The sequence below is a fragment of the Triticum urartu genome, chromosome 3A, assembly GCF_056163025.1.
Source record: "Triticum urartu cultivar PI428250 chromosome 3A, HENAU_Tu73, whole genome shotgun sequence".
NCBI lineage: Eukaryota > Viridiplantae > Streptophyta > Magnoliopsida > Poales > Poaceae > Triticum > Triticum urartu.
The window spans coordinates 39,216,330-39,240,628 of record NC_141875.1 but is presented as its reverse complement, the minus strand read 5'-3'; the positions used below and the strand labels follow the sequence as shown (position 1 = coordinate 39,240,628).

General features: G+C 44.2%; 1 pseudogene; it reads right to left on the bottom strand.

Annotated features, from left to right (window-relative positions):
• Nucleotides 1–14,286: 14,286 nt before the first annotated feature.
• Nucleotides 14,287–16,750, bottom strand: LOC147978297 (germin-like protein 11-1; annotated as a pseudogene).
• Nucleotides 16,751–24,299: the final 7,549 nt, after the last annotated feature.

The following is a 24,299-nucleotide window of genomic DNA, read 5'->3' as shown; positions in this document are numbered from 1 at the left end:
GATAGTCATGGTTTCCTGACTATGGACATTGGATGTCATTGATAACGGGATCACATCATTAGGAGAATGATGTGATGGACAAGACCCAATCCTAAGCATAGCTCAAAGATCGTGTAGTTCGTTTGCTGTAGCTTTTTCGAATGTCAAGTATCATTTCCTTAGACCATGAGATTGTGCAACTCCCGGATACCACAGGAGTGCTTTGGGTGTGCCAAACATCACAACGTAACTGGGTGACTATAAAGGTACACTACAGGTATCTCTGAAAGGGAATTGTATACGGATTGATTGAATCCTCGACATCGTGGTTCATCCGATGAGATCATCGTGGAGCATGTGGGAGCCAACATGGGTATCCAGATCCCGCTATTGGTTATTGACCGGAGAAGCGTCTCGGTCATGTCTGCATGTCTCCCGAACCCGTAGGGTCTACACACTTAAGGTTCGGTGACGCTAGGGTTATAGAGATATTAGCATACGGTAACCCGAAAGTTGTTCGGAGTCCCGAATGAGATCCCGGACATCACGAGGAGTTCCGGAATGGTCTGGACGTGAAGATTTATATATAGGATGTCAAGTTTCGGCCATCAGGAAAGTTTCGGGGGTAATCGGTATTGTACCGAGACCACCGGAAGGGTCCCGGGGGTCCACCCGGTGGGGCCACCTATCCCGGAGGGCCCCATGGGCTGAAGTGGGAGGGGAACCAGCCCCTAGTGGGCTGGTGCGCCCCCCTTGGGCCTTCCCCTGCGCCTAGGGTTGGAAACCCTAGGGGTGGGGGGCGCCACCCTTGCCTTGGGGGGCAAGGCACCCCTTTGGCCGCCGCCCCCCTAGGAGATTGGATCTCCTAGGGCCGGCGCCCCCCCTAGGCACCCTATATATAGTGGGGGGAGGGAGGGCAGCCGCACCCAAGCCCCTGGCCTCTCCCTCTCCCTCCCGTGACACTCGTCCGTCTCCCTACGCTTGGCGAAGCCTTGCCGAGATCACCGTTGCTTCCACCACCACGCCGTCGTGCTGATGGATCTTCATCAACCTCTCCTTCCCCCTTGCTGGATCAAGTTGGAGGAGACGTCTTCCCAACCGTACGTGTGTTGAACGCGGAGGTGTCGTCCGTTCGACACTAGGTCATCAGTGATTTGGATCACGTCGAGTACGACTCCATCAACCCCGTTCTCTTGAACGCTTCCGCACGCGATCTACAAGGGTATGTAGATGCACTCCTCTCTCCCTCGTTGCTAGATGACTCCATAGATTGATCTTGGTGATGCGTAGAAAATTTTAAAATTCTGCTACGTTCCCCAACAGTGGCATCATGAGCTAGGTCTATGCGTAGTTACTATGCACGAGTAGAACACAAAGCAGTTGTGGGCGTCGATATTGTCGATTTGCTTACCGTTACTAGTCTTATCTTGATTCGGCGGCATCGTGGGATGAAGCGGCCCGGACCGACCTTACACGTACGCTTACGTGAGACTGGTTCCACTGACTGACATGCACTAGTTGCATAAGGTGGCTAGCGGGTGTCTGTCTCTCCCACTTTAGTCGGATCGGATTCGATGAACATGGTCCTTATGAAGGGTAAATAGAAATTGGCAATTCACGTTGTGGTTTTGGCGTAGGTAAGAAACGTTCTTGCTAGAATCCTATAGCAGCCACGTAAAAACTTGCAACAACAATTAGAGGACGTCTAACTTGTTTTTGCAGCAAGTGTTTTATGATGTGATATGGCCAAAGGATGTGATGAATGATATATGTGATGTATGAGATGATCATGTTCTTGTAATAGGAATCACGACTTGCATGTCGATGAGTATGACAACCAGCAGGAGCCATAGGAGTTGTCTTTATTTATTTATGACCTGCGTGTCAACATAAACGTCATGTAATTACTTTACTTTATTGCTAAAGCATTACCCATAGTAGTAGAAGTAATAGATGACGAGACAACTTCAAGAAGACACGATGATGGAGATCATGATGATGGAGATCATGGTGTCATGCCGGTGACAGCGATGATCATGGAGCCCCAAAGATGGAGATCAAAAGGAGCAAATGATATTGGCCATATCATGTCACTATTTGATTGCATGTGATGTTTATCATGTTTTACATCTTATTTGCTTAGAACGATGGTAGCTTAAATAAGATTATCCCTCGTAATAATTTCAAGAAAGTGTTTCCCCTAACTGTGCACCGTTGCGAAGGTTCGTTGTTTCGAAGCACCACGTGATGATCGGGTGTGATAGATTCTAACGTTCGAATACAACAGGTGTAAGCTAGATTTACACACGCAATACACTTAGGTTGACTTGACGAGCCTAGCATGTACAGACATGGCCTCGGAACACGGAAGACCGAAAGGTCGAGCATGAGTCGTATAAGAGATACGATCAACATGAAGATGTTCACCGATGTTGGCTAGTCCGTCTCACGTGATGATCGGACACGGCCTAGTTAACTCAGATCATGTTTCACTTAGATGACTGGAGGGATGTCTATCTGAGTGGGAGTTCATTGAGTAATTTGATTAGATGAACTTAATTATCATGAACTTAGTCTAAAATCTTTACAATATGTCTTGTAGATCAAATGGCCCATGTTGTCCTCAACTTCAACGCGTTCCTAGAGAAAACCAAGCTGAAAGATGATGGCACCAACTATACGGACTGGGTCCGGAACCTGAGGATCATCCTCATAGCTGCCAAGAAAGATTATGTCCTAGAAGCACCGCTAGGTGACGCACCTGTCCCAGAGAACCAAGACGTTATGAATGCTTGGCAGCCACGTGCTAATGATTACTCCCTCGTTCAGTGCGGCATGCTTTACAGCTTAGAACCGGGGCTCCAAAAGCGTTTTGAGAGACACGGAGCATATGAGATGTTCAAAGAGCTGAAAATGGTTTTTCAAGCTCATGCTCGGGTCGAGAGATATGAAGTCTCCGACAAGTTCTTCAGCTGTAAGATGGAGGAAAATAGTTCTGTCAGTGAGCACATACTCAGAATGTCTGGGTTGCATAACCGCTTGACTCAGCTGGGAGTTAATCTCCCGGATGACGCGGTCATTGACAGAATCCTTCAGTCGCTTCCACCGAGCTACAAGAGCTTTGTGATGAACTTAATATGCAGGGGATGGAAAAGACCATTCCTGAGGTGTATTCAATGCTGAAATCAGCAGAGGTGGAAATCAAAAAGGAACATCAAGTGTTGATGGTGAATAAAACCACTAAGTTCAAGAAAGGAAAGGGTATGAAGAACTTCAAGAAGGACGGCAAGGGAGTTGCCGTGCCCGGTAAGCAAGTTGCCGGGAAGAAGCCAAAGAATGGACCCAAGCCCGAGATTGAGTGTTTTTATTGCAAGGGAAGTGGTCACTGGAAGCGGAACTGCCCCAAATACTTAGCGGACAAGAAGGCCGGCAACACTAAAGGTATATGTGATATACATGTAATTGATGTGTACCTTACCAGTACTCGTAGTAGCTCCTGGGTATTTGATACCGGTGCGGTTCCTTACATTTGTAACTCAAAGCAGGAGCTGCGGAATAAGCGGAGACTGGCGAAGGACGAGGTGACGATGCGCGTCAGGAATGGTTCCAAGGTCGATGTGATCGCCGTTGGCACGCTGCCTCTACATTTACCTACGGGATTAGTCTTAAACCTCAATAATTGTTATTTAGTGCCAGCTTTGAGCATGAACATTGTATCAGGATCTCGTTTAATTCGAGATGGCTACTCATTTAAATCCGAGAATAATGGTTGTTCTATTTATATGAGAGATATGTTTTATGGTCATGCTCCAATGGTGAATGGTTTATTCTTAACGAATCTCAAGCGTAATGTTACACATATTCATAGTGTGAATACCAAAAGATGTAAAGTTGATAATGATAGTCCCACATACTAGTGGCACTGCCGCCTTGGTCACATAGGTGTCAAACGCATGAAGAAGCTCCATGCAGATGGACTTTTGGAGTCTCTTGATTACGAATCATTTGACACGTGCGAACCATGCCTCATGGGTAAAATGACCAAGACTCCGTTCTCAGGAACAATGGAGCGAGCAACCAACTTATTGGAAATCATACATACTGATGTGTGCGGTCCAATGAGTGTTGAGGCTCGTGGTGGCTATCGTTATGTTCTCACCCTCACTGATGACTTAAGTAGATATGGGTATGTCTACTTAATGAAACACAAGTCTGAGACCTTTGAAAAGTTCAAGGAATTTCAGAGTGAGGTTGAGAATCAACGTGACAAGAAAATCAAGTTCTTGCGATCAGATCGTGGGGGAGAATACTTGAGTCACGAATTTGGCACACACTTAAGAAAATGTGGAATAGTTTCACAACTCACGCCGCCTGGCACACCTCAGCGTAATGGTGTGTCCGAACATCGTAATCGCACTCTATTGGATATGGTGCGATCTATGATGTCTCTTACCGATTTACCACTGTCTTTTTGGGGCTATGCTTTAGAGACTGCCGCATTCACTTTAAATAGGGCTCCGTCGAAATCCGTTGAGACGACACCGTTTGAATTATGGTTTGGGAAGAAACCTAAGCTGTCGTTTCTAAAAGTTTGGGGATGCGATGCTTATGTCAACAAACTTCAACCTGAAAAGCTCGAACCCAAATCGGAAAAATGCGTCTTCATAGGATACCCTAAAGAAACTGTTGGCTATACCTTCTACCTCAGATCCGAAGGCAAGATCTTTGTTGCCAAGAATGGGTCCTTTCTAGAGAAAGAGTTTCTCTCGAAAGAAATAAGTGGGAGGAAAGTAGAAATTGATGAAGTATTACCTCTTGAACCGGTAAGTGGCGCAGCTTAAGAAAATGTTCCTAAGGTTCCTGCACCGACTAGAGAGGAAGTTAATGATGATGATCATGAAACTTCAGATCAAGTTACTACTGAACTTCGTAGGTCCATGAGGACACGTTCTGCACCAGAGTGGTATGGCAACCCTGTCTTGGAAATCATGTTGTTAGACAACGGTGAACCTTCGAACTATGAAGAAGTGATGGCGGGCCCGGATTCCGACAAATGGCTGGAAGCCATGAAATCCGAGATAGGATCCATGTATGAAAACGAAGTGTGGAGTTTGACTGACTTGCCCGATGATCGGCGAGCCATAGAAAATAAATGGATCTTTAAGAAGAAGACATACGCGGATGGTAATGTGACCATCTATAAAGCTCGGCTTGTCGCTAAGGGTTATCGACAAGTTCAAGGGGTTGACTACGGTGAGACTTTCTCACCCGTAGCGAAGCTGAAGTCCGTCCGAATCATGTTAGCAATTGCCGCATTCTATGATTATGAGATATGGCAAATGGACGTCAAAACGGCATTCCTTAATGGTTTCCTTAAGGAAGAATTGTATATGATGCAGCCGGAAAGTTTTGTCAATCCTAAGAATGCTAACAAGGTGTGCAAGCTCCAATGCTCGATTTATGGGCTAGTGCAAGCATCTCGGAGTTGGAACATTCGTTTTGATGAGATGATCAAAGCATTTGGGTTTACGCAGACTTATGGAGAAGCCTGCATTTACAAGAAAGTGAGTGGGAGCTCTGTAGCATTTCTCATATTGTATGTGGATGACATACTGTTGATGGGAAATGATATAGAATTCTTGGAAATCATAAAGGCCTACTTGAACAAGTGTTTTTCAATGAAGGACCTTGGAGAAGCTGCTTATATATTAGGCATCAAGATCTATAGAGATAGATCGAGACGCCTCATTGGTCTTTTATAGAGTACGTACCTTGACAAGATATTGAAGAAGTTCAAAATGGATCAGTCAAGGAAGGGGTTCTTGCCTGTATTGCAAGGTACGAGATTGAGCACGGCTCAATGCCCGACCACGACAGAAGATAGAGAAAATATGAGTGTCGTCCCCTATGCCTCGGCCATAGGGTCTATCATGTATGCTATGCTGTGTACCAGACCTGATGTAAACCTTGCCGTAAGTTTGGTAGGAAGGTACCAAAGTAATCCTGGCATGGAACACTGGACAGCGGTCAAGAATATCCTGAAGTACCTGAAGAGGACTAAGGATATGTTTCTCGTTTATGGAGGTGACGAAGAGCTCGTCGTAAAGGGTTAGGTCGATGCTAGCTTCGACACAGATCTGGATGACTCTAAGTCACAAATCAGATACATGTATATTTTGAATGGTGGGGCAATAAGCTGGTGCAATTGCAAGCAAAGCGTTGTGGCGGGATCTACATGTGAAGCGGAGTACATGGCAGCCTCGGAGGCAACACAAGAAGCAGTCTGGGTAAAGGAGTTCATTACCGACCTAGGAGTCATACCCAATGCGTCGGGCCCGATGACTCTCTTCTGTGACAACACTGGAGCTATTGCCCTTGCCAAGGAGCCCAGGTTTCACAGGAAGACCAGGCATATCAAGCGTCGCTTCAACTCCATTCGTGAAAGTGTTCAAAATGGAGACATAGAGATTTGTAAAGTACATACGGACCTGAATGTGGCAGATCCGTTGACTAAACCTCTCCCTAGAGCAAAACATGATCAACACCAGAACTGCATGGGTGTTCGATTCATCACAATGTAACTAGACTATTGACTCTAGTGCAAGTGGGAGACTGTTGGAAATATGCCCTAGAGGCAATAATAAAATGGTTATTATTATATTTCTTTATTCATGATAATTGTCTATTGTTCATGCTATAATTGTGTTATCCGGAAATCATAATACATGTGTGAATACATAGACCACAACACGCCCCTAGTGAGCCTCTAGTTGACTAGCTCGTTGATCAAAAGATAGTCATGGTTTCCTGACTATGGACATTGGATGTCATTGATAACGGGATCACATCATTAGGAGAATGATGTGATGGACAAGACCCAATCCTAAGAATAGCTCAAAGATCGTGTAGTTTGTTTGCTGTATCTTTTCCGAACGTCAAGTATCATTTCCTTAGACCATGAGATTGTGCAACTCCCGGATACCGTAGGAGTGCTTTGGGTGTGCCAAACGTCACAACGTAACTGGGTGACTATAAAGGTACACTACAGGTATCTCCGAAAGTGTCTGTTGGGTTGGCACGAATCGAGACTGGGATTTGTCACTCCGTATGACGGAGAGGTATCTCTGGGCCCACTCGGTAATGCATCATCATAATGAGCTCAATGTGATCAAGTAGTTGATCACGGGATCATGCATTATGGTATGAGTAAAGTGACTTGCCGGTAACGAGATTGAACGAGGTATTGGGATACCGACGATCGAGTCTCGGGCAAGTAACGTACCGATTGACCAAGGGAATTGTATACGGATTGATTGAATCCTCGACATCGTGGTTCATCTGATGAGATCATCGTGGAGCATGTGGGAGCCAACATGGGTATCCAGATCCCGCTGTTGGTTATTGACCGGAGAAGCGTCTCGGTCATGTCTGCATGTCTCCCGAACCCGCAGGGTCTACAGACTTAAGGTTCGGTGACGCTAGGGTTGTAGAGATATTAGCATATGGTAACCCGAAAGTTGTTCGGAGTCCCGGATGAGATCCTGGACATCACGAGGACTTCCGGAATGGTCGGGAGGTGAAGATTTATATATAGGAAGTCAAGTTTCGGCCATCGGGAAAGTTTCGGGGGTAATCGGTATTGTACCGGGACCACCGGAAGGGTCCCGGGGGTCCACCGGGTGGGGCCACCTATCCCGGAGGGCCCCATGGGCTGAAGTGGGAGGGGAACCAGCCCCTAGTGGGCTGGTGCGCCCCCCTTGGGCCTCCCACTGCGCCTAGGGTTGGAAACCCTAGGGGTGGGGGGCGCCACCCTTGCCTTGGGGGGCAAGGCACCCCTTTGGCCGCCGCCCCCCTAGGAGATTGGATCTCCTAGGGCCGGCGCCCCCCTAGGCACCCTATATATAGTGGGGGGAGGGAGGGCAGCCGCACCCAAGCCCCTGGCCTCTCCCTCTCCCTCCCATGACACTCCCCCGTGTCCCTACGCTTGGCGAAGCCCTGCCGAGATCATCGTTGCTTCCACCACCACACTGTCGTGCTGCTGGATCTTCATCAACCTCTCCTTCCCCCTTGCTGGATCAAGTTGGAGGAGACGTCTTCCCAACCGTACGTGTGTTGAACGCGGAGGTGCCATCCGTTCGGCACTAGGTCATCGGTGATTTGGATAACGTCGAGTACGACTCCATCAACCCCGTTCTCTTGAATGCTTCCGCACGCGATCTACAAGGGTATGTAGATGCACTCCTCACTCCCTCGTTGCTAGATGACTCCATAGATTAATCTTGGTGATGCGTAGAAAATTTTAAAATTCTGCTACGTTCCCCAACACTGTGAAGATCAGAAAATAATGATACCTGCCGCGAGCCTCAATATTCATCGGACCACATACATCAGTATGTATGATTTCCAACAAATCTGTTGCTTGCTCCATTGTTCCGGAGAACGGAGTCTTAGTCATCTTGCCCATGAGGCATGGTTCGCAAGCATCAATTGATTCATAATCAAGTGATTCCAAAAGCCCATCAACATGGATTTTCTTCATGCGTTTTACACCAATATGACCTAAACGGCAGTGCCACAAATAAGTTGCACTATCATTATTAACTTTGCATCTTTTGGTTTCAATATTATGAATATGTGTATCACTACGATGGAGATCCAACGAACCATTTTCATTGGATGTGTAACCATATAAGGTTTTATTCATGTAAACAGAACAACAATTTATTCTCTTACTTAAATGAATAACCGTATTGCAATAAACATGATCAAATCATGTTCATGCTCAACGCAAACACCAAATGACACTTATTTAGGTTCAACACTAATCCCGAAAGTATAGGGAGTGTGCGATGATGATCATATCAATCTTGGAACCACTTCCAACACACATCGTCACTTCACCCTTAACTAGTCTCTGTTCATTCTGCAACTCCCGTTTTGAGTTACTACTCTTAGCAACTGAACTAGTATCAAATACCGAGGGGTTTCTACGAATACTAGTAAAATACACATCAATAATATGCATATCAAATATACCTTTGTTCACTTTGCCATCCTTCTTATCCGCCAAATACTTGGGGTAGTTCCGCTTCCAATGACCAGTCCCTTTGCAGTAGAAGCACTCAGTTTCAAGCTTCGGTCCAGACTTGGGTTTTTCACTTGAGCAACAACTTGCTTGCCATTCTTCTTGAAGTTCCCCTTTCTTCCCTTTGTCCCTTTACTTGAAACTAGTGGTTTTGTATACCATCAACACTTGATGCTTTTCTTGATTTCTACCTTCGTCGATTTAAGCATCGCGAAGAGCTTGGGAATCGTTTCCGTTATCCCTTGCATATTATAGTTCATCACGAAGTTCTACTAACTTGGTGATGGTGACTAGAGAATTCTATCAATCACTATTTTATCTAGAAGATTAACTCCCACTTGATTCAAGCGATTGTAGTACCCAGACAATCTGAGCACATGCTCACTGCTTGAGCTATTCTCCTCCATCTTTTAGCTGTAGAACTTGTTGGAGACTTCATATCTCCCAACTCGGGTATTTGCTTAAAATATTAACTTGAACTCCTGGAACATCTCATATGTTCCATGACGTTAAAAATGCCTTTGAAGTCCCGATTCTAAGCCGTTAAGCATGGTGCACTAAACTATCAAGTAGTCATCATATTGAGCTAGCCAAACGTTCAGAACGTCTGCATCTGCTCCTGCAATAGGTCTGTCACCTAGCGGTGCATCAAGGACATAATTCTTCTATGCAGCAATGAGGATAATCCTCAGATCACGGATCCAATCCGCATCATTGCTACTAACATTTTTCAACTTAGTTTTCTCTAGGAACATATAAAAATTAAATGGGGAGCAGCATCGCGAGCTATTGATCTACAACATAGATATGCTAATACTACCAGGACTAAGTTAATGATAAATTAAAGTTCAATTAATCATATTACTTAAGAACTCTCACTTAGATAGACATCCCTCTAATCATCTAAGTGATCACGTGATCCAAATCAACTAAACCATAACCGATCATCACGTGAAATGGAATAGCTTTCAATGGTGAACATCATTATGTTGATCATATCTACTATATGATTCACGCTCGACCTTTCGGTCTCAGTGTTCCGAGGCCATATCTGCATATGCTAGGCTCATCAAGTTTAACCTGAGTATTCTGCGTGTGCAAAACTAGCTTGCACCTGTTGTAGATGGACATAGAGCTTATCACACCCGATCATCACATGGTGTCTGGGCATGACGAACTTTGGCAACGGTGCATACTCAGGGAGAACACTTTTATCTTGAAATTTAGTGAGAGATCATCTTATAATGCTACCGTCAAACAAAGCAAGATAAGATGCATAAAAGATAAACATCACATGTAATCAATATAAGTGATATGATATGGCCATCATCATCTTGTGCTTGTGATCTCCATCTCCGAAGCACCGTCATGATCACCATCGTCACCGGCGCGACACCTTGATCACCATCGTAGCATCGTTGTCGTCTCGCCAATCTTATGCTTCCACGACTATTGCTACCGCTTAGTGATAAAGTAAAGCGTTACAGCGCAATTGCATTGCATACAATAAAGCGACAACCATATGGCTCCTGCCAGTTGCTGATAACTCGGTTACAAAACATGATCATCTCATACAATAAAAATTAGCATCATGTCTTGACCATATCACATCACAACATGCCCTGCAAAAACAAGTTAGACGTCCTCTGCTTTGTTGTTGCAAGTTTTACGTGGCTCCTACGGGCTAAGCAAGAACCGTTCTTACCTACGCATCAAAACCACAACGATAGTTTGTCAAGTTGGTGTTGTTTTAACCTTCGCAAGGACCGGGTGTAGCCACACTCGGTTCAACTAAAGTTGGAGAAACTGACACCCACCAGCCACCTGTGTGCAAAGCACGTCGGTAGAACCAGTCTCGCGTAAGCATACGCGTAATGTCGGTCCGGACCGCTTCATCCAACAATACCGCCGAACCAAAGTGTGACATGCTGGTAAGCAGTATGACTTATATTGCCCACAACTCACTTGTGTTCTACTCGTGCACAACATCAACGCATAAAACCTAGGCTCGGATGCCACTGTTGGGGAACGTAGTAATTTCAAAAAATTTCTACACACACGCAAAATCATGGTGATGCATAGCAATGAGAGGGGAGAGTGTTGTCCACGTACCCTCGTAGACCGAAAGCAGAAGCGTTAGCACAACGTGGTTGATGTAGTCGTACGTCTTCACGGCCCGAACGATCAAGCACCGAAACTACGACACCTCCGAGTTCTAGCACACGTTCAGCTCGATGACGATCCCCGGACTCCGATCCAGCAGAATGTCGGGGAAGAGTTCCGTCAGCACGACGGCGTGGTGACGATCTTGATGTTCTACTATCGCAGGGCTTCGCCTAAGCACCACTACAATATTATCGAGGACTATGGTGGAGGAGGCACCGCACACGGCTAAGAGATCAATGATCAATTGTTGTGTCTATGGGGTGCCCCCATGCCCCCGTATATAAAGGAGCAAGGGAGGGAGGCGGCCGGCCTAGGAGGAGGGCGCGCCAAGGGGGGAGTCCTACTCCCGCCGGGAGTAGGACTCCTCCTTCCCTTGTTGGAGTAGGAGAGAAGGAAAGAGGGGGAGAGGAACAAGGAAAAGTGGGCTGCACCCCTTGTCCAATTCGGACCAGAGGGGGGGCGCGTGCCTCCTTCCTTTTGGACTCTCTCCTCTATTCCCGTATGGCCCAATAAGGCCCATATACTCCCCGGCGAATTCCCGTAACTCTTCGGTACTCCGAAAAATACCCGAATCACTCGGAACCTTTCCGATGTCCGAATATAGTCGTCCAATATATCGATCTTTACGTCTCGACCATTTTGAGACACCTCGTCATGTCCCCGATCTCATCTAGGACTCCGAACTCCTTCGGTACATCAAAACTCATAAACTCATAATATAACTGTCATCGAAACCTTAAGCGTGCGGACCCTACGGGTTCGAGAACAATGTAGACATGACCGAGACACGTCTCCGGTCAATAACCAATAGCGGAACCTGGATGCTCATATTGGCTCCCACATATTCTACGAAGATCTTTATCGGTCAGACCGCATAACAACATACGTTGTTCCCTTTGTCATCGGTATGTTACTTGCCCGAGATTCGATCGTCGGTATCTCAATACCTAGTTCAATCTCGTTACCGGCAAGTCTCTTTACTCGTTTCGTAATACATCATCCTGCAACTAACTCATTAGTTGCAATGCTTGCAAGGCTTAAGTGATGTGCATTATCGAGAGGGCCCAGAGATACCTATCCGACAATCGGAGTGACAAATCCTAATCTCGAAATACGCCAACCCAACAAGTACCTTCGGAGACACCTGTAGAGCACCTTTATAATCACCCAGTTACGTTGTGACGTTTGGTAGCACACAAAGTGTTCCTCCGGTAAACTGGAGTTGCATAATCTCATAGTCATAGGAACATGTATAAGTCATGAAGAAAGCAATAGCAACAAACTAAACGATCAAGTGCTATGCTAACGGAATGGGTCAAGTCAATCACATCATTTTCCTAATGATGTGATCCCGTTAATCAAATGACAACTCATGTCTATGGTTAGGAAACATAACCATCTTTGATCAACGAGCTAGTCAAGTAGAGGCATACTAGTGACACTCTGTTTGTCTATGTATTCACACATGTATTATGTTTCCGGTTAATACAATTCTACCATGAATAATAAACATTTATCATGATATAAGGAAATAAATAATAACTTTATTATTGCCTCTAGGGCATATTTCCTTCAGGATTACTATTAGCTGATGAGGCACCAACTCGATACAAAAATTCCAAGCAAAATACAAAATATGTAGTACAAGACCATTCTGGCCTATGAGTACAACAAATGGTTTGTAGTGGTTGATGGCGGAAGCGGTTTGCGGTTCATCAGCGTCTATGGGACTCCACTTCTCACAGGAACAGCTGACCTGAATAACTCCTATATTCGCGAGGCTGCTATCACCATTGCGTAGGTTCCGGGGCTGTCATCGCAACGCTCCTCTCCACGTAAGAAATCTGGCCAAGACAATAACCAGGGACAAGCCAGTGAGTACTTTGAATGTACTCGCAAACATTATGAACACGGGTATAATATAACAAATTATAATCATGCCCTGAATTATTCTATGATCATACGTCAATCACAAAATAAATGTCCATGATGCACGCAAGCGGACTATTCATTATACAACATGAATATGTAATATGGGAGTAGAAGTAGAATGCACCGATCGGGTGTCTGAAGTGACACCTCGAAAGGATAATAATATAAAGCATGCCTCAGTCGGGCGTCTGAGCGACGTCTCATAAAAGGCTTATAAAGGAAATAAGAAGCAAACATGCCACAGTCGAGCGTCTGTGCGACACCACATAAAGGGCTTATAGAGTAATTAAATAACAAGCATGTCACAGTCGGGCGTCTCAGCGACACTACATAAAGCGCTTATAAAGTAAATGAATAACAAGCATGCCACAGTCGGGCGTCTCCGCGACACCACATAAAGGGCTTATAGAGTAATTAAATAACAAGCATGCCACAGTCGGGCGTCTCAGCGACACCACATAAAGGGCTTATAAAGTAAATGAATAACAAGCATGCCACAGTCGGGCGTCTCCGCGACACCACATAAAGGGCTTATATGAGAGTAATCACAATGAATATTCAGGAGGTAGAACCGTCCCAGGGATACTCAATAATTCAATGATGTAAATGGTTAGTTCATAATAATAGTAATCATAACCATCATGAGTCACAAGTCATGATTCATGTTCTGGTTTAGCAATTTTTCCTCCGAAGACCGACACTAAAACCGACACTTGACCCATCCCAGACTGTAGTGCTTAACCATGGACCCGACTATTCGAATAGATATATTCTCTGCAGAGGGTGTACTCTTTACCCACCAGCAACGGATTTCTTTAGTCCATCGGAAAAGGCATGACTTACAACTTATTAATGGACGACTAGATCAACCACTCAAAAAGACATCCAGCCCTGGAGCTGCTACTGATTCGGCATAGCTGCCGCATAAGTCTGACTCCAAACTGATCACTGATTTTCACTCCAGACTATGGCCTCCAGAGAAGGATGATGTTTACAGCTTTGGCATTGTGATCATGGAAATTATGAGTGGAAGAAAGAAACTCGACACTTGCCGGTCTAAAGAGAGCATCCATCTTATTACCCTATTGGATGAAAAAGTTAAGACTGATCAGTTGGTAAATTTGATTGACAAGAACATTAACAACATGCAACCACATGAGAAAGAAGTAATTCAGATGATAAAGCTTGCAATGTGGTCTCTACAAATTGATTGCAAGAGAAGGCCTCAAATGTCTGAGGTTGTCAAAGTCCTAGAAGGTACTAACAATACACAGGTACTGTTGTGCCTAGGAAAGCGTATTGTATTTTTTTTATAAGGGAAGTGTATTGTATTGTATATGACATTTAAGTTTCATCTCAATTAGCCTTTAAGATGTATGACAGAGACACAAGTCACACAACACAGCTAGCGTACTGTACACGAGAAGCCAGTCATGAATTACTTTCCTGCTTAAGGAAAGACCAACCATGCCTAGGTGTATCGAGTCGGACTGAATTATCTCTGCTAGTGCTGTGACCATGTAATGCTCCATACCAAGGTATATGACATCAAATTTCACAACATTTTGCAATTCTAGTCCCAAAGAAGTTGGAACCGGGAAGATGGTCCAGATCACTGCCGCGGGAGCTCCCCCGGTGCAGTGTGACAGGCGTCAGCGGAGAAAGGGGACGGACATTGCTGATTTTTTCTCTCTCTCAAGTCGATATGTGAAACCAAAATCATTCTTTTTCCACTTTAAGTATTGGCATCTAGTAGCAGTGAGCATTTTCTCAGCTACAAAAGCATCTCACAAACTAGTGTACATTACATTGGCAAGTAGGGGAGGGGAGCTTTCAGAGTGAGATAGAAGGCATGGGAAAGAAAGGGACCTCCTCAACTGCAAGGAGCAAAAGACAACAACACTAGAAAAACAGCATGGAGTTCCATTGAGTAAAGCAAAAGGAAAAGCAAGGCTACGACACATACAGTACGAAGGACGCCAACCTTGGTGATGCCGAATCAAAGAGATTGGTGGGCTGTCGCTTGACGGAAATCTCATGTCACAGCTGAAATAAGGCTGAAAAACTTTGTTGTTCTTGTGCAACACTAACGACAAAGAAACAACACCATAGAGAGATAATGCATAGCTTCCAGGATTATTGTTACTATTATCATCACAACAAGGGTCCAGGCTTAACAAGCCACCTGTAAGGTAAACAGATAGAAGGTTCTGCTCCCAATCTGTGTGTCAAAAATTTCCAAAAAAATCTGTGTGCCGCGATACTGATCTTTATAATTCCTACAGAAATTAATCAGCTACATCACATGGTATATACAGCATAGAGTATAGACACATCACTAGACTGAAATCATGTCCATATACATAACCAAATTGAAACGTGAAAATCATATCCATGGATCAACTTCATAATAATTGGATCCACTAGTAAGTCCATGGAAAATCAGCAGTGTTGTTGCCAGGGATTTCCATCTCTCTGAACTTCATCATTCTACCCATCAGCCCCTCAACTACATCTAAATCTGATGAAAACATCGCATGGGTGATGCCAACCACACCAGGGTTCTGACTGTTGAGCATCGAGAACGTTGTCGCAAGACGGAGACCATAGTTCATGATGAAGTGAACCAAACCACGGGGAAAGATGAACACATCCCCCTCACACAGTCTCTTCTGAAACAGCTTACCTGTTGAGTCCAAGAAACCGGCCAGCACACTGCCATCGTGGACAAACATCATCTCGGATGCCCTTGGGTGAGACCGTGAGAGTGGGGAAGCACTAACCAGTAGGGGTTGATGTCGGTCCATGCTATCGACATGCCAAGGGTATTGAGGCCAGGGAACTCAGCAGCAGTGACGATGTTCGCCAATGACCGGACCATGTTGTCTAGTTTCCCAGCATGGTTGAGAAGCAGTGTCTTGAAATCATAAGCCTGTATGGTGCTCGATCGGGTTCTTGCAGACCGTTCATGAACAGCTTCCTTTCACTCTGAGGTGCCATAGGGCACACATCTTGAAGAGGTGGACTATCTGATAGGCTTGCTGGTGTATAGAGGACAAGGACAAGGAGGAGAACGTAGGAAAACAGGACATTGAAGAGCTTCATCTCTTGGACACCGAGATGGAGTAGAAAATCATGGGTCTAAATAATGGAGTACTCCTAAATAATGAGATGAGAAAGGAGTGCAGCCAAAGGCAAATCTGTGTAACCTGTATCACATTTCTTGGAGTTCACTTGAGAATTTGCTTTGGATTGGGGCCAAAGTAAGCGCTTACAGAGAACATCTCTGAATTGTGGCAAAAGGGTGAACCTGTTAATGTGAAGTTCTCAGACTAAGTTGCAGATCTAGAAAAAAAATGATAAGCTGATCCTGAAAATGCTTGAGACTTGGCACACAGCAGAAATGCCTAATGTATAGGGCACTTGATGCTCAACTCAAGTAACTCAATGCCTAATCTGTGTGGCATCAGATACTGCAAGAGTTTGCAATTGTACTGGTAAAAATCGGTCGCTCATAGAGAGATCAACCAAGGTATGACTGAACTAACTTTTTTGCTGCTTGCGAACATGCAGTGCGAAGGTACCACATTAGATTTCACAGCAGTTGACAAATCGGCAATAGTCACGGTGCATAAGGGATCGCTTACTACTTCTGAGCAAACCAAAGTGACAGCAACGTAGTTGCACATAAATTTTGTGTAATGTCTAGACTCCCGATAAATAAACGTTATCAGCTGGTTGGTGAGAAAGGACGACTCTAGTCACTTGATCTATTCCACTTGCGACAACGACTGGCAATGGGCGCACTGAAGGCGCATACATGAAGGGCTTCCATTTGAAGCTTCATAGGTACATAAATAAGCTCCCAAGTGAAACTCTATTGTACTAGCTAGAGATGATTGGGATTTGGGAGTATGCATGCTTTTGTTAGGATTGGAAGGTGTCAAGAATTTAGCTATTTCTCCTCAAGCAGTATCTAGTATGAAGTAGAGGGCACCACTTGTGCTAATGTACTTGGAAATATGAACCCTTGGTACAGAATGAACTCTCCATATCAAAGTGCCTTGCAGGGGCTTAACGTTTTGCACGAAGCCTCTCCAAAACGCTGCAGCTTCCAAAAACACCATGCCCTATCTGCACTCCACATACAGCAGATCCTTGACGTGTAGCTTAGCTAGTTGTTCCTCATGTGAATCCTTCTCCGTCTTCTTCTGCCATGGTTCATCCAAGTCAAAGCAGAGGTAGCTCACCATTCTACAATAATCGAACATGTGCTAGGAACCGGTAGCATATGTGTGTTAAGCGCATGGAACTAATGGAAGATTAAGCTGCACACAAACGCTGAAGCTTATTTTTAGGGACACAGAGACATGGATTAATTAATCTTTCATGTGCAAGATTCCATACCATTTATATAGTTTGTTTTCATCCGGAAATCTCTCATTTTCTGCCTAGACATAACTGATACAAACACCATAGTCAATTTTTAAGAAAAAAAACTACTGATACAGTGCACCACCTTCTTCAATACAACACAAATACATACAGAGTATGATGTGATCCAACTTCGTGTATGCGTAATCCTCTTAGGTCTGGCCGAAATTCTCCATTAGATTTCTAGACGAATGGAAGGAGTAGGAGAGGCTCGAGATCGCCGCCGCTGCAGGCCTCGCCGGAGCTATGTCGGCGGTGGTAGGGACTAGGGTGGCGCAGGAGGGGCCAGCACAATAGCCTACCAAACCTTGCCCCCGGGCTTTTAGTGGGCCTGCAGTATTCCCACAAGGGCCACAGATCGCGGAGAATCAGCAAGAGGATCCCCTCATCTCAAAAACCAAAACAAAAAAGAAGCAAGAGGATCCCCTAATAAGAACACAAAGAGATCGCGAGTACCCTAAGAAAGCATAGTATGCATGTGAAATAATCTCTTAAAATGTGAAAAAATGTATTCTTATAAAAATGTAAATGATATGCAAAAAATTGTTGATAGATGAACTTCAGAAAATCACGATGTAACCTTTTGTTTCATGATGGATCTCGCTCGTGTCTGTTTCAATTTGTTTGATCTAATATATTTTGCATAGAGAACTGAACCACTTCCTAAAAATATATTCACTAAAAGTACCAAATCTAATCAATATTATGCTGCTATAACTAAGGAGTTGTTTGTGATGATTTTATCCTAATTGTGGTGGCAAGTACGACTACTCTCAGCAGTTGCAATATATTTAAACCAACGCAAAATCTAATTCTAGATTGCGCACTCCCCAATCATATATGGCGCCCATGTCTCGCACACCTTGGTTTAGGATCGTGCACTGGGAGAGTGCTACACTATTGCAGGTGAGATTTTGTTGGGACTCACGCGGGGTGGACCCAGAGAGAGGCATCTCGATCCCGATCCTATTTTCCTTTCGTCTCCTCATATGTCATTTTCATTCCCGCAGGTACAACGGGTGCTTCCCCCGGCAGTTGTCGCATTTCTAGCAATCAAGCGCAACCAGGGTGATGGCGTGGTGGACAAACAGAAGGCTCATTGGATTGGATTTGTCCATAAAAATATATGAAAATACAATTCATGATGGATCTAATGATACCAATTTGGTATTGTCGAAATTGACATTTTTCCTAAAAACCTGGTTAAACATAGCAAAGTTTGACTTTCAAAATAAAATATTGCACCTTATACTTTAGAACAAAGAGAGTATACTTATAGCCTCAAAATATAGACAATACTCCAATGTGTACATGCCAGCGTGCACTAAACATTTGATAGATTTAACAGATTTTTTATGTGTGACCTGCATAAAAATTGGTGATCTGAAATGCACCTTTGAAAATACCCAAGCATCTATTCCAGAGAAGGTTTTTGCCTCAAGATTCACCCACTTGGCTGAAAAAGACCTTACGGTAAACCTATACATGGCACGTGGTATTAATTTGGGATGTGGTGGTGTACAAACGCCTCGTGGATCCATTTATTTCATTCAAATTTTTTGAACGGGTGTGGCATTCGATTTGGTTGGCTTAGCGTTTTTCCATTGCATGTGGGGCAGGTTGCTGTGATTAACTGTTGTCGCTGTCACGTTGAGATTTGTGGCCTGACACCTTTCCTTCTTCGGTGCTTCTTCGGTCGATCTATCCCTTTCTCTGACCAATAGCAACTGGGCGAAGCGGTGACCAGGGATGGGTAGCTGGGTCCAATTATAAAGCCCTTCCCAGTGCTTCATCGTGGACAGGTGCTAAGCATGCCACATAAGCGGAAAAATGACATGTCACATCATTTAAAGAGGGGAGAGAGCACTTTGGTGACCCTAGGAAGAACCAATGCCAAGCGCGAGAACCTAGGCAAACCACTTAAATGAAACAATTTGACCAATGCATGAAAGACTTTAGGTGTTAACTCATTAAATAAAGTGTGCTTAGCAACAACAAGTTAAGCACCTATGCATTGAGGAGTTGAGTTGATAAGGTATTTAATGCACTTAGCACCTCATCTAAGCACCATTGCATTGGGAGAGGTCTAAGACGGCAAAGGAACATGGGCGAGCCAGCGACCGCATGCACGCACTGTAATCAGAGCAGCAGGCGGTGCAACAGTTGATTACGATGTGCATGTGACCTGCCCACGTTATTCTATTGGCGGTGCCGCTTTAATTGTTGTTTCTAGACCCGGCTTATGTGGATGTTTCAATTAATGCTCGCCCCTTTCCTTCAGATATTTTTCTCTCTTGAAGACTCGAGCAAAACCTCGTGCCACCGCTGAACCGCCTGACCGCCGTACGCAAGTACTCCCTTCATCCCCGTGTTTCAACTTTGACCGTAAATTTAACTATCAAGACCGATTGCGGCGGGAGTAAAAATTATATCAGTGAATTCGTATTCGAAAGAAGTTTTCAATTATATAATTTTTTCTCCCGCCGCAGTTGGTCTCGTTGCACTACAAGAAATCAGTTAATCTATGACGGATTTCTGATGACGTTCTTGGGAACCGTCATGAAAACCGTCACAAATCAGCAAGAGACGGACGACAGCCAAAACGGTAGCTCCTTTATGACGGACACCGAGGTTCCGTCACGAATACTGTCATGGATTGATAGCTAGGCCTCACTTTTTTCATTGTTTATACACCATCCACACAGTCACGGGTGGTTCTTGTTGATGTGTTGTACGTGTTTTTTATTTGTCCCACATGTCAGTGTGGATGATTATATATAAAAACTAAAAGAAAGGAAGGGTGCACTTGAATTTGGAGGGCGCCAGGAGGTTGCACGCGAGGAGGATGCAGGGCGCGCCTGGAATTTCATTAGCGCGTTGGTAAAATTTTTGAGCCCACTAAAGCCCATCTAAATCATTCACCGTATAAGACCTAACCCTAAGTCTCTGCCTCTCTTCCCCCATCTCTTTCTCCCTCCGCCGTCGCCGCCGCCCCCATCGTCTTCATCCCCATCCTCTCCCTCCTCTGCCTCCTCTCGATCTGGCGGCCCCTCCTTTCACCATCCCTTCCTCCACCTCCTGGTTGCGCCCTCTCTCTCCCCCGGCCTCTCCCGTACCTCCTCCGCCTCCACTCCCACTCCTCCTCCACCATCCTCTACCTTTCCCGCCGGCCCCACACTCCTCTGCCCCCTCCTCCATAACGATGGCTAATCTGCAGCCTGTGTCGTAGATCACACGAGTTCGATGGCGGCACCAACCCCGACACTAGATTTGTCAGAGCAGAGCGGCTCTGCGGTGGCTGGTCTTGGGTGTGCTAGATCCGGCATGGAGCTAAACCCCGACACTAGATTTGTCAAAGCAGAGCGGCTCTGCAGCGAACCCTAGTCTCCACTTGTTGCCGGCTCGGCGCATTGGACTGGAGGCCGATGAACACGGTCAATAAAGTAAGGACCAGGGCAGCTGCGGTGTGTCCGGACGACGGCAGATACACATCGTGAGTTTGATCCCTTCCCACGCCCACTTGTTATTTTTCTCAGCTATGGCCGGTTTATCTACATACGCTGGATCTAAATATAGAACCTGCTACTTTTGTATTCCTCGTATTTTGCACGGATGGTTACTGCTAGCATAACATGAAACGTTTTGATGTTCCTCTGGTAACATGCTTGTTAATTGATGTACTGGTGTTTGGTTGAGTGTGCAATGGAAGATACAAGATAGATGTGTGTTTGAATAACTAATGGTATAAGGTGTTCTGCAAAAAAGATTCACACCATAAACTTAAGTTGCTGGATATATCTGTATGTATACAGAAGCTCACATGTTGTGGTATATGCTTGTGATGTACTTGATTGTGCAGAAATTTACATCGTAAAGGTGTGTTTGATTTATTGTCAACTGGTGGTAGTTGGCCATCATGCAAGCCATCCATTCTCTGTAATTGTTTACAGAGTCCTATTGCAAGTTTTGTCTTCCAATCTATCATACATTGGCTTTGTTAATTATATATGTATCTTCATCGACATCATTAGTGAGCAATCATTTTTCTGAGAATTGTATGTTCAATTGTGTATGAATGGTTAATTGCTGTGCTATCTTTGGCTATAATTCAATTCATACTCAAAATGATAGGTCCAGAGCATATTTTCCCTTTCTCTTACTAAGAAATTTTTTGTGTTAATTGATATGTTGAATGGTACTTATACGGTGAATATTTCAATGGCTTGCGAATTTAAAGAGAATGTGAATGTAGTGCATATGTGAATTTTTTCATTGTAGTTGATGCGAAGTTTCTGAAATTTGTTTAAGGGCCATTAATTCAAGTCCATCACTCAATTTCATGTGTCCGTGTGGTGGATACTGTATGGTAGTCATGCCATCTTTTTTACTGATTTATGTCCTCAATGGTTGCTGTTGTACTTGGAGTTCTGTGATATTTTGTTGCTCTATCGCTCATAGGCCAACTTGATTATACTTTCAGTTCACGCACTTTTCTTTGGATTAACTTTTAAGCAATATCATGTTTATTCTTGTTTTATAGTAGATACTTCGTTATTCTCATTTGTAGGCATTGTAACATCTAAGAATTTAGGACAGCATGTAATTCATTTTTATGTTTGTTCTAATTCTCTTATTTTTACTACTATTTATTCATTATCTATAAATATCTAATGTTGTAAATATGCTGATATGATTTGGCTGTGGGCTACTGCCACTAGTTGTTTCTTTTCACACTTTAGATCAAATTTGTTGCACTACTTTGCATCCTGGGAGTGAATAAAATATATAACTTGATGACATTAGTAAGCTACTTCGTCTAGTTTACCTAATGGCTATAATATTTTTTAAAGTGACAAATGTTTCTTCATGTGGCAGATATTGATTTATGGGGAGCATTTTCTACAAGAGACATGTGTTCTGAAGACTTCGACATGGACAAGTGGATCTGCGACCACATGGCTATAGATTAGCATAGTTTTCTCAGAGACATACTTGTAAAACTTAACTTTTTTATTTCCTGTATAGGTGTATTTTGGGGTGTGTTTATGTAATTTTCATTTTTTTAATAATGTGAGCATATGTTTTCTGTCAAATTCTTATTGGCTTAAAATTTCCATTCTTATTGGATTAAAATTTCCATGCATGATGAAAGAGAGATGGACTAACTTTCTGGATCGAAAGTAGTGGGCCTATGCTGAAATTAATGGATGTAAATACTAATTGGGTTGATTATTACTATATGGGCTGCCACTCATGGACGTTGCTGAAATTTTACGGGCCAAAATATTTAGATGGCCCATTTCTACATGGGCCGCCATGTCAGATGCTGACGTGGCTGAAAAGTTAACGACGTCCTGAGCTTGTCCGTTAAGTGCCATCCATGACAGCCAAGATCCGTCATGGAGTGTACAGTGGTCAAATTATGACGCGATATACATGACGGATTCCAATTCCGTCATGAACACCCTTCCACGACAGTTCTACACAGGTCTGTGACGGACTTATTCTGTCATGGATTAACAAGATTCTTGTAGTGTTGGTTAAATTTATGGTCAAAGTGAAACCTCGGAAAACGCGGGCGCACTATATTTTAGAATGGAGGGAGTATAAAACGCCGGCCTCTTTCCTCATCGGGTCACTGGAGCTCACCTGCGTTGCTGTGCACGTCTCCCAACTCCCAGCAGCACCTTACATCCCACCTCACCGTCGGTTCCTGCCTTAGCCGACGGGTAGGAACCAGGGCAGGAGAAGCAGCGACTGCCTGAAGCAAGGTGGTGCGGCAAGGCAGCTTGATTGGTGCATGCTATGAGGCACTACATGGGGTGTTGCCGCTAGAGCACACGCAGGGGCGCGACGTGCGACGCCGACATGCTGCTGGATGAGGCGACGGGCAAAGCTCCGCGCAGTGACGCGGACCAGCGGCTGGGCGAGGCCGTATAGCGCCGCGACCTTGCACGCGCGTTCCTGAAAGGACGTGCGGCGGCCGACTAAGTAAATTTACCGGTGTCGGGAGCTAGCAGTGAAGCATCCGCCGTCCACTGCTTATATTGGGATTTGTGCTTGCTTTGCATGTATAACATGAGATATCTTTTCTAATGTTATACGTAAGCTTGGAGAGAGGAATACAATGGTGTGTCAGCTTGTGTCGGCTTTAACACCAGAGAGAGCCAGAGAGTGGGTAGAAGGACAATTGCATGCATTCTCTCTCTCTATGCCAAAGGTGGGTATTTTATTTTGTAGTCATATTTTGAATGATCGATATATTTTGAACTAAATCTCCGTTTTGAAACTTTTTTTATATTTGAATTCGTAGCGAGAAGATCGTCAGAACAAGATCAATTATGGATGCATTTGAACTAGCTTTATTTTTACCAATTTCATAAAACAAATTTCACTCATTATATAAAAACATATTTCACTCAATAAAAAAAATTCACTCATTTTAAAAAACTGCTTCCACTCATGTTGCCATAGTGGAATAACCATCTTGACAAACATACTAAAAAAATTGAGAGAAATACGCGGGCTGCAATGCTATAATTTAAACGAGCTTAAAATTGAGTGAAATGACAAAAATGAAAAAGGCCGTTTCACAACAAAAAGATATATTTCACTTATTTCAAACAACTTATTTCACTTATTTCAGAAAATGCATTACCCTAGCTCAACTAAAAAACTATATTTCACTTGTTTCAGAAAACCG